An 18,054-nucleotide genomic window follows, 5' to 3' on the forward strand; every position below is an offset into this window, starting at 1 on the left:
TGGGAGGAGAGGAAGGAAAAGGGCTGTTACCGGGATGTAAAGTGAATAAATAAATACATTAATAAAACAAAACAGCTACATCACCAAAAAGTCTCACCTCATCATGAGTGATGACCTCAAGAAAGCTACATTATGGTATTCTACCTTTAACATTCTTTATTATTTATTATTTTCAATTTTTATTGATTCCTTGTGAGTTTTATATCAGGAACCCCAATCCCACTCATCGCCCTAACCTTCCTATCCACCTTCTGCCCTTACAAACTCCCCCCCAAAAGAAAGTAAAAAACAAAACAAAACATAAAAAAAACAAAGCATAGAAAACATCTGGTTGTGGAAGCTGCAGTGTGTCCCAGTGTGTCCCACAGTCCCTTCCGTCCACTCATCTTTACTTGCAAAAGTTCACTGCAATGAGTCATGGCCTCTGGCTTCTGTTAAACCAGCAATACAGGATCCTCCCCAGGACTCCTCTCAGAGATCCTGTTGTCGCCCTGTGTCATGGAGACCCTGCAGCTTTGGATCTGCAGGGCCAGCAATTTCACATGCTCCAGCAGTTCTCAGGTGTTGGGATTGGCCAGTTTAAAGCCCTGGCTCTGGGCTGCCCAGTCGAGGTCAGGACCCACTTTTCACCAGCTGCAGCCAGTGAGAGGCAGAGCCAGCTCACCCACTCTCATGACCCTGTGGCCAACTCTCCGGACTTCCGGAATCGGGAGGGGCCACCTTTAATATTCTGTCTGTGTACTCTAGCACTCCTCCTGGTCACATGCAGTTAGGAGGCAAGATGGAAGTGTTAATAGCGCCATTACCTTTACCACAGACACAGCAATCACTGTATTTTTCTGTTTATTTTATTACCATGACTATGGATCCCACGTTATCTCTGCTTCACGCTAGTGATATGATGGTCTTACATGCCTGAATGGGAAAAAAGCTATGCTTGTGAAAGCAGGCAGTTTTACATTAGGGATCTCAGAAACAAACAACACCATTCTTGTCCTTGGCCAAAAGCCAAACATATCTTGGGTTCTGTACTGGCCACAGGCCAGAAATACCAGAAGTGTTTGGGGACTCTAGTTTGTGGTCTAGCCTCTTGTTATCTTTCTTTTCCTTTTACACAGCTGTCCAGAAGCTGTGTGAGTGTGACCACAACTCCAGTGGAAACACGAATCCCCTTGAAGAACTTTGGAACTGGATATCTAGGTTTTCATAGTGGAAAGGGGATAGATAGATAGATAGATAGATAGATAGATAAATAGATGATAGATGTTGTCTGGTTGATTATGCTATTAATCTTTGAACCTTATGTACTCAATTGCTGTCTTAATTTTATCTCTTTTAATCTGATGGTCCTGCTGCAATGTAATTCCTTGATCACCCTCTAATGCTTAAAAGTCAGCAAAAGTAAAGACCCTAAACCAGTGGTTCTCAACCAATGGGGGGCAACCTCTTTGGAGTAGGACTCTTTTTTTTCCCCATTTTTTGGTTGTTTGGTTGGTTGGGTGGGTGGGTGGGTGGGTGGTTGGGTTTTTTTATTTTTTTATTTTTTAGAGACAGGGTTTCTCTGTATAGCCCTAGCTGTCCTGGAACTCACTCTGTAGACCAGGATGGCCTTGAACTCAGAAATCCACCTGTCTCTGCCTCCCAAGTGCTGGGATTAAAGGTGTACACCATCACTGCTCAGCTATAGTAGGCCTCTTTCATAGGGGTCAAATGGCCTTTTCACGGGGTTCACCTAAGACCTCCAGAAAACACAGATTTTTTTTATATTCATAGTGTTATATTCATAACACTAGAAAAAGCATAGCTATAAAGTAGCAAGAAAAATCACTTTATGATTGGAGAGTGAGCAAAATATTAAAGGTTAGCAGTATTAGAAAAGTTGAGAACCACAGCTCCTAAGCCCTTCCGTCTCCCAATTTCCGCCCATCTCTGAAGTGGTTTGGTGGGGAAGAGTATTTTAGGAATTAGCAGATTAGCAGACTTAGAAGCCATTGAAGATAGACCATGCTCTCATGCTGCTCTAGAACCCACCTCTCATTTCCTTGGTAACAACAGAGAGGGAAGACTCACAATTGTCCCTTCTTAGGATTTAAAATACCATACAAAAAGATAAAGGTGTTGGAGCTTTGTTGAGGCCCATTAAGGGAAAAGCTACTTCCTTCTATTAAAAAAAAATGGATTCTGAGTTGTCTCTGCTCCAAAGACTAGAACATACTATTCCATTGCCTCCTCCCTTAAAGGTTACTCTGGAGAGTTCTGTCAATCACCTAGCCAACAGGAGAACTCATTCACCTGGAGACAAGCTCCGGAAACGGGAGGAATAATTAACCTCCGCAATGATAGTTCCCAGAAGCCCCTCCTTTGATGCTTACAGAGCTTCTGTCATGCAGCATTGCTAAACCACACTGCCTTTCTGAGCTCTAACTAAAAGGAAGCACAACTTTTCATTTTCATTCTTTCTCTCTCTCTTCTGGGTACTGGCCAAAAGCCTAAGAATGCTCTAACATGCTGGATTTCCTGGACCGGAACTCAAAAGATAAAACACTCAGCTTTTTGAAACTCCCTCTACCTGGAAGCTGCCAAGATTTACAGGTTGCCTGATCTGTTGTTTTGCTTTCAAATGTTAGTAAAATGGCCCTTGAGCTTCCTTTTGAGTCCATTTGAAATTATTTAAACAAGATTAAAAACCCACAAAAGGAAACCACAGAACCAGCATGATGGCTCAGTGAGTAAGCGAGCTTGCCACTCATAGAAAGAACTCATATAAAGGTGAGAGTAGAAAACCAACCCCACAAAGTTGTCATCACCTCCATATATGTGACATGCCATGCAGGCAATCACATGCATCAAGCACACAGATGATGATGATAATGATACGAAAGGAAATCCCAGAAGATAGAAGTATTAAGAAACGCCATCTTTAATGCCTGTCCCAGCAATGGAAATCACGAATTCACAGCAGTTATACCTACTACTGGCTCTGGGTCCACACAAGTTGAGCCTTCCTAACAGCCAGCTATGGAAGGGGAAGAGACTCATAAGTCCCTATTTCCTACAGCAGATCTCTTAGCAACTAACAGATTCTGGGAGGGGGGCATAGAATCCAGTACTATATACAGTGGTAAGCCCATCATACTCTGATGGTTAGTTCCAAAGCCTGGGTCACACAAACAGCCCAGTTAAACTCTGTGGGACACAAAACAAAAACTAGGAAATATGGGAAAGAGATTTGTAAGGAAAGAAGAGATGGCAGAGATGGGAAGAAGGCGGGAACAAGTGACTAGAATGCAATATATATATATACATATATATATGGGAAATTATCAAAGAACAAAACTTATTAATAAAAACTAATTTAAAATGGGAACTGAAAATTTCTTGGTGACAGTACTACAACTTGAACCTCGAATTTAAAATCCAACCAAATTATAAATCAAGTTGAGTATGAAAGATTATTTTCTAAAACTTAAAGATACAAGGAACATCTATTCTTTCCGAGTATGTAACTTAAAGATGTACTCTTACAAAACCAGGGTAAATACCAGAAAGGAAAATATCCAGGGAATTAAAAAATGCAGACTTAACTCATATTTCCAGTGAGAAAAACAAAATTTCATGGTGACAGCTGTGAGGCGGGCTTGGAAAGCAACCAGAAAGAATGCAGCCTAAGAATTAAATACATTGGAGTCAGGAATGGCGGGCGGTTCAGGCTCACAAGCACAGCCCTCAGGAGACGGAGGGAAGAAGACTGCCTTGGCTACATAGTGAGTTTCTGGCCAGCCCACAGTCCAGTGAAACCCCCTCTCAAAAACAGATGAAGAAAAAGGAGTGAAATACATATCAACCAATGGATATGCTGAGGAGAACATGAGAAACATATACAAGGCCTAAGACTGAGCTCTTAGAGCAGCAAAAAAAGAGCACGCACACACACACACACACACACACACACACATCTCCAGAAAACATTGATGATTCATCTACAAAAGGCAATCCAAAGCTTCGGTTAAAAAGAAGCAAACAAGCAGAAAGAAGCCTTTAATCCCAGCACCTGAGAGGCAGAGACAGGTGGATGTCTCCAAGTTTGATGCCAGCCTGGTCTACAGACTGAGTTCCAAGACAGCCATGGCTACACAGAGAAACACTGTCTCGAAAAACGAACAACAACAACAACAAAAAAACCCAACCCCCACCCCCCCAAAAAAACCCAAAGCAGACAAACAATATCTCCCTTTCCTCCAGATTAGTTTTTGCAGTAGATGGTGCTTAAGACAGGTCCACAATTGGTCATGCTGCAGAGAACTAGAGGCTGCAAAGTGCTCAGTCCTAATGAGAGACAGTGCCATCACACCTATACCACCACCACCAAAGTTCAGGGATCAAAGCAGAAGCCGGAGCAAGGTGGTGGCTGCACACGCCTTCATTCCTAGCACTCAGGAGGCAGAGGCAGGAGGATCTCAATGGGTTCAAGGCCAGCCTGGTCTACAGAGCCAGTTCAGGGGACGACCAGTACTGTTCCAAGAAACCTTGTCTTGAAAAACAAACAAACATACAAAACAGAAGGCAGGTCAGAAAGACTGTAAGAGTTAGAGACATGCCATGAAATAGTGTTTTCTGGACATAGCAGGCTGGTTGCATACATGCAACTCACTGTGGCTATGACAGCAAGCCAATCAAAATTCCAGCATGGCTAGACAGGGGATTTATAAGGCCTCACCCCTAGCTGAGGAGCTATTGGTAGCTGATGGCTGCTGGGGTAGGGAGAATCAAGTTTTTTTCAAGGATATGGTTTCAGATCATATGAACGGTATATGGGCTCAGGACCTGGTAGAGAGGAGCTGGGAGAACTGGAGGGTGGATTTGGTCACAACAGACGGTAGACATGTATGAAATTCTCAAATAACAAAATGAAGATGAAATGAACGTGAGAGCAAGAGGGAGACTGGTTGCAAGAATAATTCCTGAAACATCAGAAAATAAAAACTATACAGACGTGTCTAAAATATAAAGTGAAATTTCTTCTTTTTCAGTGATATTTTGCCTGCATGTATGAGGGTGTGCTACGTACTTGCAGTACTCACAATGACCAGGAGAGGGCCGTCTGGTTCCCTAGAACTGAGTTACATAGAAATGGGTTACACAGCCATCTCTTCAGAAATGAGCCTGGTTTCCAGCTCCTACTTTTTTGTCGGGGGAGCAAGAGGCTGGAACTTGCTACTGAACGAGAATAGATTTGAACTCACAAAGATCCACCTGCCTCTGCCTCCTGACTACTGGAATTAAAGTCCCACCAGGTCCGGTTCTACTTTATTTTTTTTTTAAGATGGGTTCTTGCTATGCAGCCCAGACTGGCCTAGAACTTGCTATGTAGCTGAGAATGACCTTTAACTTCTGACCCTCCAGCTTCCCACTACTAAGTGTTGAGATTGCAATTATGTGCTATAATGTGCAGGGGTTTGGTTTGGGGGAGAAGTTTTGTTTTTAGTTTTTTTTTTTTTTTGGTTTTTTGTTTTGTTTTGTTTTTTGATATCATGTAGCCTAGGATCGCCTTAAACTCACGGTGTAACTGAAGATAACAAACTTCTGATCCTCCTGCCTCTAACTCACAACTGCTAGGATTATAAGCATGAGCTACTACACATGGCTTTAAATGTGTGCAAAACTTATAATAGTTCAATTAAAATTAATTGATAGGAAGGTTCTGGACAGGTTGTGGTGGTGGCATAATTTTAAAAAAATATTCTCACTCCTGAGTAGCTTAATAAAAACAGAAAACAAGTTAGGCACAGTGGTGCACACCTGTAACCGCAGCACTCCAGAGACAGAGACAGAAGCATCAGGAGTTTGAGGCTAGCCTGGGTTCCATAAAGAGAACCCTATCTGAAACATGTAAGAACCAAAACCTTAAGTCTGCTAGAGAAAACCCCCAAGCCCATGGACAATAAGTGTCACAAAGCTAGGCAAGAAGATTCTTAAATCCAAATATGTGGACGGGTGCAGACTACCAACAGCTGTAAAGCAGTTGTGAAATGAGCCCTGTGTGAAAGGAAGCAATGAGCAGGTGACAAAGCAAAGTGGCTGGTACGGAGGGGTGAGACCTAAGTGTCCCCCAAAACTCCGTGTCCGCAGCAGTGTGGGCCCCACAAGCTCTCCACACTAATCAGCCAGAAGCAAAAGACACTGCCAGAAACAGAATCCAGATTCAGCAATACAGTAAAAAGCAAAAAGGACCATGGGACAGGAGAGCTAGATCCAGGTCTCTGAGAAAGGAAGTCACATTTTGGGGAATTACACAAAAGCAACAGAAGAGGGAGCTAGAAGCCACGAAAATGGAAAACCTACTGGGATCCTAGCCTCCACCCTTCTAACCGTTTTTTTTTGTTTTTTGTTTTCTTTTCTTTTCTTTTTCAAAAAAAGATGCAATGGCAGGAGCCTCTAATTCTGGCACTCAGCAGACCGAGGCAAGCCTGGGCTGCATAAGAAAATCCTGTCTCAAAAGATCAAAATACATAAGCATAAATTCATAAAGTCACGTGCAAATGAGCAATAGCTTTTACTAGAAGCCAGTGAGGACGATTCGCAATGACAATTGACAGCAAAGCGGAAGCACATGCTTATGAGCCATGAACATTATAGCCTGCCATCTCAACGCAAGTTCAAAGTAGACAAAGAAAAGGAGAGAAGATGCAGAAGAAGTCAGGGTCTGAACAACTAAAGCACAGGGTAATGAGGTCCAGGAAAGAATCGAAAATAAGAGAGACTAGAACTAAGCAGTACCCCGGAGCTCTTGTCTCTAGCTGCATATGTATCAAAAGATGGCCTAGTCGGCCATCACTGCAAAGAGAGGCCCATTGGACTTGCAAACTTTATATGCCCCAGTACAGGGGAACGCCAGGGCCAAAAAGGGGGAGTGGGTGGGTAGGGGAGTGGGGGGGGGGTATGGGGGACTTTTGGTATAGCATTGGAAATGCAAATGAGCTAAATACCTAATAAAAAATGGAAAAAAAAAAAGAAATGAGTTCTAAGGCAGAAAGAGCAAATGAACTCAAGATATAAAAGAGAAGATAAGGGGGCTGGTGAGATGGCTCAGTGGGTAAGAGCACCCGACTGCTCTTCCAAAGGTCCAAAGTTCAAATCCCAGCAACCACATGGTGGCTCACAACCACCCGTAATGAGATCTGATGCTCTCTTCTGGTGTATCTGAAGACAACTACAGTGTACTTTCATATAATAAATAAATAAATCTTTAAAAAAAAAAAAAAAAAAAAAGAGAAGATAAGAAGAGGGGACCTGCATAGAACCAAAACGAGAAGAATGAAGTGATAAAAAGGAAAGCAAGCAAAGAATATCTCAGCACTTGAAAAACTGAGACCATGTCTCAAGTCCTACTCCCCACCCCCCGAAAGAGAAAAAAGAAAAATACAGAGAGAAGAAAATAAAAACAAGAAAATAAAACAAAATAAACCATGTATAGAATAACAAATACCATGTTTTGTTTGTGGATCCTACAACCCTTTATGGAGAATACACATGCATATTTATATATATATATTTCTCTGTGTTTGTGTTATGTGTGTGTATGTGTGTCTTTGTGTCTGTGTGTATATGTATAGTCCTTGCACAAGAGCAGGATAGAGACTAGAGGAACAGAGAAAATCAGTGGGAAGGGGAAAAGCAGGGAGTCTAAGAGGAGGAAGCAAAAGCTAGTAAAACACCCATAAAGGTGAGAACAGAGATGGGGTGGTGGCTCATGCTTGCAATTCCAGCACTTGGGAGGCTGAGGCTGAAGGTTCAACACACGTTTGAGGCCAGCCTGGATGATATGGTGAGTTTCAGGACAATCTGAGCAATAAAATAATCATGACTCAAACAAATAAAATTAAAAGGTTAAAAAGGCTACAAGAAAGCTTCCCTGAGGGCTGGTGAGATGGCCCAGCAGTTAAGAGCACTGACTGCTCTTCCGGAGGTCATGAGTTCAAATCCCAGCAACTACAAGGTGGCTCACATAGATCTGTAATCTATGGGCCAGAGCAAAAGGCAAAAGGGAAAAGGGAAGGGGGGGGTTGGAGAGAAAGCTTTTCTGAAATAACTTGGAACAACAACTTAAAACAACATATTTTAAAAGCAGCTATAAAGAAATGACCAATACTGATATAAAGCAAAAGTATTCCACTTCGTTTTTATTTTATTGTATTTTTTTTTGGTTTTTGAGACAGGGTTTCTCTGTGTAGTCCTGGCTGTCCTGGAACTCGGTCTGTAACCCAGGCAGGCCTAGAACTCATAGAGACTCCCCTGCCCCTGCCTAAAGTATTAGATTTTTAGTACGAGATTTCCTACTGGTGGAGGGGAACACATGAAAGACAAACATCCAGTTACCAGATGTGTTGACAATGATATTTTATACTGGAAGAAACACTCTGGCTACAAATAAAAATTATTACTTTTTAAAAACCTCTGTGTCGGGCTGGAGAGGTGGCTCAGCGGTTAAGAGAGCTGACTGCTCTTCTGAAGGTCCTGAGTTCAAATCCCACAACCACATGGTCCTGAGTTCAAATCCCAGCAAAACAGCATTTTCATGAGATATAGGGAAAAAAAACAACATAACCCAAGCAGTCAAATTTCTGACTTGGATTCTCAGGATCTGTTGGTAGTTAATGGTTGCTTCTGTGATGTCATTCATAATAAAGTAAATAACCACACCCATGCTAACACAAGCAACCCCAATTAACCTCAGTGGGTCACAAACACTAAACAAAAGTCATGAACATAGAGGGGAACTCAACGGTTAGAAGAAAGGGTTCAGTGGGAAGGGGTGGGAGGGATAACGGGGGATGAAAATGACCCAATACATTACATACATGCTTGAAATTATCAAAGAATACAGAAAATGACTGACTGTGGTTGTTGGGATTTGAACTCAGGACCTTCAGAAAAGCAGTCAGCTCTCTTAACCACTGAGCCATCTCTCCAGCCCGACACAGAGGTTTTTAAAAAGTAACAATTTTTATTTGTAGCCAGAGTGTTATGAGCTGAATTGCATCCTCTCACCAAACAAAAGTTCCCATGTTGAAGACCTAGGCCCTGGTACTTGAGAATGGGTGACTATCTGAAGGCAAAGCCCTTCCCTCTGACTGCAGTCCCTAAGAGGCAGTCAGCAGCAGGTGAAGCTCGGTCCTGCAGCACTAGACAGGCATTTGCTCAGTCAAAGGCTACATTCCCAGTATTGTCAAAACAAATTTTAAAAGAGGTGATTTGTTCACATAAAGACACCAAAGGCATGTCATGGCAGCATACAGTTGAAATTTCAAGGCTAGCCTGAGCTACACAACAATGTCCAGTCTCTAACAATAAATAGTCAAAAGATAGCAGGGGAAAGGCTGTGTCGTGAATGACCAAGGCAGCCTCTGTCAACCAAGGATAGATGCCTCAGAGGAATCAAAGCTGCCAACACCTGACCTTGGGCCTCTACCTTCCAGGACTGTGAAATATATTTCTGCTGTTTATGACACCCCGTCTCTGGTGCAGTTTTTTTAATGACATCCTGAGTCTCCAAACTTGTCAACCTACATTCACTCTATTCTTGTGGCTCCCTTCCTAACAAGCTGCTACAGAACAGACTCTAGAAAAATAAAAACAGCTGGAAAAAACATCCACAAAAGGACGGTTTGTGTCCATTCGATAAACTAAATAAATAAATGCACATAGATCCATGTATAATTGCGGTTCAATGACAATTGTCAGTATGAAAATGCAGTTTATAATAATGCCAATGGAGTACTGGAGCAGAGAGGGTGCAAACAGGTTCTCTGTTTTCACCATCCTGTTAGCAGTGGAAGCATTAATATTCCGCTCAGAGACAGTTGTGTATGGCATGGCATATAAAGCTAGTGCATAAAAATATGATAATTTAAGCCTATTATCTCCTGTACTTGTGGGTTCTCAAGGATGAAAGAAAGGAGATTCAGAGGTGAGACAGCTAAGAAAACCCCTGAAGACAGGACTTTGAAAAAACAACACATCAGTATCTCCTGTCCAGTTTTTCCTTAAAAGGTTTGAAACGCTGATGAACTCAGTACCTGTGAGTATTGCTGCTAGCATCCAGACCTTGTGGCCTTGAGATACCATTTCCTACAAAAAAAGAAACCAGGCCTTTTTAGAGAAGTGATTTCAGGTCTATGCCAGGAAATGTATAAAATGGGCCTGAAGCATCAATTTGGTTCAATTTCTGAGTTTGTGGAGACTTTTTTTTTAGTTGCTGACATTTTAAAAATAGGAATAAAACAAATAACTGCTTTAAAAAATTTAATGAGAAAAAGCAAACATTTACATTGCTTTCCCTTAACAAACTATACCATTGGCCAACCAAATAATAGGAGAGGAGATGTTTTTCTTTATCCTAGAAAACAGACGAAGAATAATAGAATCCAAATGTCACCATTCTACAACCCTTAATAAATAAATGGATCTAGGCTTTAAGCAACAAATGGCTACTAATACCACAGAGAGACAATAAACATCATGTGCCTTCTGCCAAGAGAGAACAAATATCACCTGAGCTTGATCTCAAAGCCATGCAAAGAACCAATTACACAAAGCTGTCCCCTGACCTCCACAAGTGCCACGTGACCTGTATGCTCACATATATGCATCATGTACACACACAATAATAAATAATAAATAATAAATTTTAAAAAATATTTAACCTGTCTACAAATTGAGTTCCAGGACAGCCAGGGCTATACAGAGAAACCCTGTCTTGAAAAACCAAAAAAAAAAAAAAAAAATTAAAGAAGGGGCTGGAGAGATGGCTCAGTGGTTAAGAGCACTGACTGCTCTTCCAGAGGTCCTGAGTTCAATTCCCAGAAACCTCTTGGTGGCTCACAGTCATCTGTAATGGGATCTGATGCTCTCTTCTGGTGTATCTGAAAACAGCTACAGTGTACTCATAAAATAAGTAAATCTTTAAAAAAATAAAAAAAATATTTCAAGAAAATTCAGGCCCATTTTATGCATCTCCTGGCATAGACCTGAAATCACTTCTCTAAAAAGTCCTGGTTTCTTTTTTTGTAGGAAATGGTATCTCAAGAGACACAATCAACAATACCCAGACTTACAGACCGTATAGGCCAAGCTGCCCGGTTTCTTCAGTAAACAAGTTGCAAGAGAGAAAAAGCCAGAAAAGGATAGAGAGTGTGGCTCAGAGCTATAGAGTTTACCTAGCATACAGGGCACACTGGGTTCTATTCCTGCAATGGGTTTAAAGAAAAAGAAAGGCCAGGGTCGGGGTGTACACTTTTGATCTTGGGAAACAAAGGCAGTGGATCTCTGTTCGTTCCAGGCCAGCCTGGTCTACATGGCGAGTTCTAGGACAGCTAAGGGTACACAGAGAAACCCTGTCTCAAAAATAGAGGTGGGACTTAGGAGAAGAAAGAAGAAAATATATTAGCCAGTTGGGTAAGTGTAGAGGAAAGGACAGTCAGAAGGGTAGGGCAGGGGGCACTGGTTTATTTGTTTGTTTTTAATGATTTATTTATTTTTATCTTATGTATATCAGTGTTTTGCCTGAATCTGTGTCTGGGTGAGGGTGTTGGCTCCCCTGGAACTAGAGTTACATGGTTGTGAGCTGCCATGTGGGTATTGGGAATTCAACCCAGGTCCTCTGGAAGAACAGCCAGTGCTCTTAAAAACAAAAACAAACAAACAAACAAAAGTTTTATTTATTTATTTTCTGTATGTGAGTACACTGTAGCTGTCTTCAGACACCCCAGAAGAGGGCATCAGATCTCATTACAGATGGTTGTGAGTCACCACGTGGGTGCTGGGAATTGAACTCAGGACCTCTGAAAGAGCAATCAGTGCTCTAAAGTGCTGAGCCATCTCTCCAGCCCCAGCCAGTGCTCTTAACCACTGTGTTATCTCTCTAGCCCCTTGACTTTTTAAAAATATTTTAATTTAAAAATTAGATCTAGGTTGGAGACATGGCTCAGCAGTTGAGCAGTGGCTGAACTTGCAGAGAACAAGAGTTTGGTTCCCAGTAACGATGCAGAAGTTTACAATTGCATGTAATTCTAGTCCCAGGGGGTCTGATACCCTCTCCTGTCTCTGTGAGCACCAGACACACATGGTACAGATTCATATACTCAGGCACTCACACATACACATACATATTTAAAAAACAAATCTTTTTAAAAAATTAGATCCATATGCACTGGTATTGGAAGATGCCCAAATTCTGTAGTAATTTAAAAAAAAACAGAACAGTATGTTCAGTGTGCTTAAATTTTTATTTAATAAAATAAATAACACTATACATGCTGGGATTATGTAAAGAGACTTCATATAAATATGCAGCAGTCCACGGAGCTATTCTCAGTGCTGCCATTACAGAGGAGTTCGCTTTCAAAGTGTAACTTGCTATAATGCTTGTTTGAAATCTAATGGGCATGTTTTACTTTTGTAAACAGCAATAAAAAGTGTTCAAGAAATGACAGATGGAGGGCAATGAGATAGGGAGGGAATAGAAGAAGGAAAAGAAAGATCACCTAGCTCTTTAGATTATAAACTGAGGCATTCTACACTAGGCTTTGGTAAATAATAAGAACCACTTCCTTAAGTGACTCTCAGAGTCGTTTGTATCTATGTTTAAAATCCATAGTTTGGACTAGCTAGCCCCATGGTTACCGAGGGCAATGTACAGCCTGAGCTGGGGATTGTTGTTCTGTGAAAGGTGCTTGTCCAGCATGTGCGTGGTCAGGGCCTCGAACTCTGGCACTACAAATAGTCTAAAAGCACGGAAATTCACACACCTTCGGGCATGGATTCTTCATGGCATCTGGTGGGGAAATCAGTACTTAAAAAACAAGCCCACTGCTTCAAGTTTTCTCTTTGACTTTCTTCTCTTTGGCTTTGATGCTTTGAAGGAGGCAACACCCTTATCTTTCTGTTTATGCTATATGCCAGTGGCTCTCAAGAGTGTGGTCCCCAAACCACCATAAACAAACTGTTAGGCCCCATCCAGACCTACCAAGTAGGAATCTCTCTGGGCAGGATGAAGCAGTTTTCTGATAAGGTCTTAGGATTGCCAGATAAAATACAGAGCACTCAGCTAAGTTTGAAGTTCAGATTAATGATGTATGAATTTTTACCAAAAAATATTTGTAGCAATTGGGACAAACTTATATTGAAATTTGATAGAACATTCTGGCTTTTGTGGGGTGGGTGGGCGTTGGTTGTTTTTCTCAGTCTGGAAGCTTCCATTCCCGGGTGTTGTGATCCCTGTTTGCCTGAGAAAGACTAGGGTAGAGGTAAGGCAGGAGGTTTGCATTCTGAGTGACACGACTGCACTGTTTTTTAAATTCCACAAAAATGATTGTCATCTCCGTAAGACAGACAAGACTCATGACAAGGAAGCAGAGATGTGGGGACAGAGCCAGTGAGCCTCAGGGCCTAAGGTAAAGTTTAGGAGCAGAAGGAGGCTGGATTTTACCAGAAACTTCCAGCATAGTAATTGACTTCAGCTCCCGAGCTCACGGAGCTCTGCCTTCACACCAAGATGACTGTGGGTAGGCTAGGAGAAGGTTTCAGACAGGGTCCATATGTAACCCAAACTGTAGTCCAGGCTAGCCTTGAAAATGCAGTCCTCCTATTTCTATATCGCAAGTGCTGGCATTACAATGTGCATCAGCATATGGTTAGGGGAAAAATACCCACGTTTGAATGGAGTGAGAAGAACATGGCTTCTTCATATTCATAACACAGGAATATGGCCAAGGCCAATTTGTGCTCACATCAGGCTGATGGTCACTAACTATAGGTAAAAATTGGAGAAGAGATACCCTTAGAGGTTGGCTCCTGGGCAATCCTGTCCCTGTCTTGTCAGTGTCTAAGGCAGTAGTTCCCAATCAGGGGAGAGTTTAACCCTTAGCAATGTTTGGAGACATTTTGGTTGTCAAAACATGAAGTGGACATTTTAGAGACATCCTGAAACACTCACAGCCCAAGCTAGCTCCCTCTACAAAGAATTATCCAGTTGCAAACGTTAACTTCCAAGTCCCGGAAACGGCTCTAAAGCACCTTAATGAGGAGAATGAGCTGCCTTCTTCCCCACTGTCTCCCTCCTCTCCCATCTCAAGACCCAGACTCTCCGCTCTCTGAGGATAAGCTGTGTATGCACATTCCTGGAACTCAGAAGAGAGATAATGTAAGTGTCAGGATTCTAATCTGTAGAATGTGGGTAAAAAATACTTAGCTCATACGGTTATTACAGAGACTAACTGAGTAAATAGTTTAACTTCAGATATTTATTGAGCACCTCCACTATGTGCCAAGTATTCTGAGCCCACACACAGTCTTTGTTAGTGGGGAAGAGTTGGAGTGACTTCATCACTCATACTTCTCCTCTCCCTTATTAGACAGATCTAATCCCCTTGCTTCCTTCCCAGAGAACTGGAGAGAGCAGCCAATACCTTGTTTAGAAGAGCTACCTGAATCTGCTCTGTCAGTCTGTGCTGATTTGCTAAGGTCTCCCATCTTTAGTTTCAAACACAGCACCAAAGCTAACATTACCATATGTATCTAGTCACGTGTTGACAGCTTCATATGCGTAGTCATTGCATACGTGTCATTTTCAACGTCATGACACTCATCCTCCTCCCTCCCATGCTGAAACCTCTGTCTTCTTCCCAACAAATCCCCCAGACATTTCTCTTATTTAAAAATAATAATTTAAAAATTAGGTCTAGGCTAGGCTGGAAAGATGGCCCAGCAGTTAAGAGCAGTGGCTGCTCTTGCAGAGGTCCAGACTTTGGTCCCCCCCAACCCAAACCTCAATTTCCATGTCTTGCGGAGGAGGGGAGCCAGCCACTAGCACATTGTTCTTAATCATCAAAAGCAGCTCAGGCCTGGGGGAGGGGCTCTGTAACAGAGCTCCCAGCCCTGGTTTGTTTTTGTAAACACTGGACCCTCCAGAACTCTCTTAGCAAGGCACCCACTCCCTCTCTCTCCTTTCCTTCTTTATTAACAAGCCCTCGGAAGCTTTAGCAAAGATAAATTACCATTTTTGCACAGTTTACCTTTTACCAATCTGTTCTGGCATGCTTGTAATATCAGAACCACCTAGAAAAAGAAAATCAGTCATTTTCCTCACCTGTGACTGCCATTCCCACTTCCCTACAGTGGCTCCACATTCTTTAGTGGAGACAGCAGACTTGTACTGATTCTATACAAATTGTTGCAGTAGCTGCACTGCCAATTTCCCGAGGTTGCTCAATGAAAACTTAGAATGTTAGCCATCATATGATCACAGAAGATGGTCATATAATAAATCAGGCGTGATTTATCACCAGAATTTATAATACCACACCTAGGTCTGGGGACACATCCCTGACATTAATATAGTCAGTGTTCAGCCTGACCTGATTAGTAGCAGACCAGAAGAGCCAGGATGTCTGCAGTCAGTATTTCAAACGAGTTAAGCCTTTCCACCCTGGAGGTTTCTGTCTATTGTCACAGTTTGAAGTGGCCCCCTCCCCCTTTAATGGCCCTAGCCTCTTCAGCAGCCAGGATTTCCCTGGCCCATCCTCCCACAAACTTCTTTTCTGAAGCCCTTGATTTTCACTCACAGTCCTTACATTGAATTCAATATGTTCATTACTCAGTTCCAAACAAGGCAATTTACAGAAGAAAGTCAAGATGCCAAAAATGCAAAATTCTGTTCTACTAAGGAAATACAAATAAAACATTAACGTGATACTTCACACAAAATTAATGAAAATCACAACATCTGGTACTGGTGAAAATTCATGGAAATAGACACTTTTGTACACTATTGATAAAAATGTGAGCGTCTGTAACCTTTTAGAAAAAATCATCTGGTAATATTTAATATTCACTAAAGTTTAAAATACATACACATCCATTATATACTAAGACAATTCTCCCAGAGCACCTTAAGCATACATGTGCAAATATGTTTGTGGCCAGAGGAAACTGAAGATGAATAATAATATGCTGTGAATTAAGGAATGTAATTAACTAAGCCTGCATCACTGAGGGAATGCCCAAATTAATAACACATTATTTATAATTTGTTTCAAACTTTGCTAGTGATAATATTGCTACAGTAAATATCCTTTCTCTTGATAATTTTATTTTTAAGTTGATGTATTCACCTAGAATACAGTAGACAAGTATTAGAGAGTTAGTTACTAGGCTGCAGATGTGGTTCAGTTGATAGACTGCTTGCCTAGCACACAGAAAAGCCATGGATTTGATCCCCAGCACAATATTACTGGTGATGGTGGTACACACCCCAGCACTCAGGAAGGAAGGAGAGCAGGAGCAGGGAGTTCAAAGTCATCCTTGGCTTCACAGTGGAGTGTGAAGTCAGCATGGGGTCACATTAGACCTTGTCTCAAAAAACAGAAACAGCAAACAGAGGCTGGAGACATGGGTCAGTTGGTAAGAGTGCCGCTACACAGTCATAAGGCCTGGAATTTGGATCCGGACACCCATATAACTAGTCAGGCATTGTATGCACGCCTATATTCCCGGCTCTGAGGCAGCCAGAGACAGGAACATTGCTGGGCTTGTTGGACTGGCTGGATTCCAGCCTAGGTGACAAACTGTAAGGCCTAGTTCAAGGATAGACCTATCCTAGTTCAAGGATAGACCCTACCTCAAAGATATATGCATAAATACAAATCTAGGCTGGGCATAGTAGCTCATGCAGGCAGATACCTGTGAAGTCCAGGCCAACTAGCATTAGGCTACATAGCAATACTCTATCTCCAAATAATTAATAAATAAATAAATAAATAAATAAATAAATAAATAAATGTCTTCTTAAATAAAGGCTTTATTACAGAGAAATATATGCCAAGCCACATTACAATGTATCTTCGTAAAACAAAAAAACGAAGGCATAGAAAAAGTCTTGAAGTGACTCAAAGACAAAAACGCATCACCTACAGAGAGCCCCAGTCTGAATGAGACTACATTTCTCACTCGAAGCCATGCGAGACAGAATAAAGTAGACCGTTTGTCAAGTGCTGAAACAAATGACCCATCAAAACACAGCATAATGCACGATGACCTTAGAGCTATGCCCAAATGTAGGAAACTGCACCCTAAACAAATGAAAAGAACTGAGAACAGGCTACAAGCTTCCTCCATGGCCAAACTAGAACAATCTAAGTGAGAAAATGAAGAGGTGTTAAATTATAACCCAAACTATAAAATACATACCCATGAGTCCATGTCGCTACACATAAAGGACTGTTTGTTGTTGTTGTTGTTGTTGTTGTTGTTTTTGTTTTTTTAAAGATTTATTTATTTATTTATTATATGTAAGTACATTGTAACTGTCTTCAGACACTCCAGAAGAGGGAGTCAGATCTCGTTACAGATGGTTGTGAGCCACCATGTGGTTGCTGGGATTTGAACTCTGGACCTTCGGAAGAGCAGTTGGGTGCTCTAACCCACTGAGCCATCTCACCAGCCCACATAAAGGACTGTTACGCTGAACAAACAAATGGTAGACAGACCAACACACATTCATGAGGGAGAAGAGACAAATGGCCTATTCTAATACTATCTATAGACACTCTTCCCTCAAAGAAGTGAAGCGTAACTCTATTCCTTCGCTTTGGGCATACATACTGACTTCCAAAAATCTAGTATAGAAAGGGGGCAAGAGTAACTTTATTGTGAGGACAATAAAGTCTAACAAACACTACCTCGGCCAGGTTATAAAGATCAACACTGACTGGTAGGCCATTTTGAAACTCGGTATCTGTGATACAGCATGGTGAAAATTTGTCTACTTCTGTAGTCTCCCCCAAGTCCATAACTCAGTTTAATCGTGACAAATGTACCACATAGATTCCATTATTTTACAAAACTGACAAGTAGTCACCAAAAAAAATCAAGGTTTTAAAAATAAGTGAGTGAAAAGGAGTCAAAAGCCAGAGGAGCCAAGGAAGCAGGATGACTAAATGCAATGTGATGTTCCGGACAGGATCCGGGAACAGATAGAAAACAACAGATAAGAGCAAC

The 18,054-nt window shown here is 41.7% G+C and overlaps 1 protein-coding gene and 1 non-coding gene across 3 annotated transcripts in view; both read right to left on the reverse strand.

Moving 5' to 3' along the window:
- The window catches only part of Snx12 (sorting nexin 12), a 133,217-nt gene that overhangs the window by 36,734 nt on the left and 78,429 nt on the right, over nt 1-18,054 (reverse strand). The window lies entirely within an intron of this gene.
- On the reverse strand, nt 15,333-15,452 carry Gm24061. Its single transcript, XR_003953166.1, has one exon. It is a non-coding gene; the product is annotated as a small nucleolar RNA SNORA72 (small nucleolar RNA).

The sequence above is a fragment of the Mus musculus genome, chromosome X (assembly GCF_000001635.26).
Source record: "Mus musculus strain C57BL/6J chromosome X, GRCm38.p6 C57BL/6J".
NCBI lineage: Eukaryota > Metazoa > Chordata > Mammalia > Rodentia > Muridae > Mus > Mus musculus.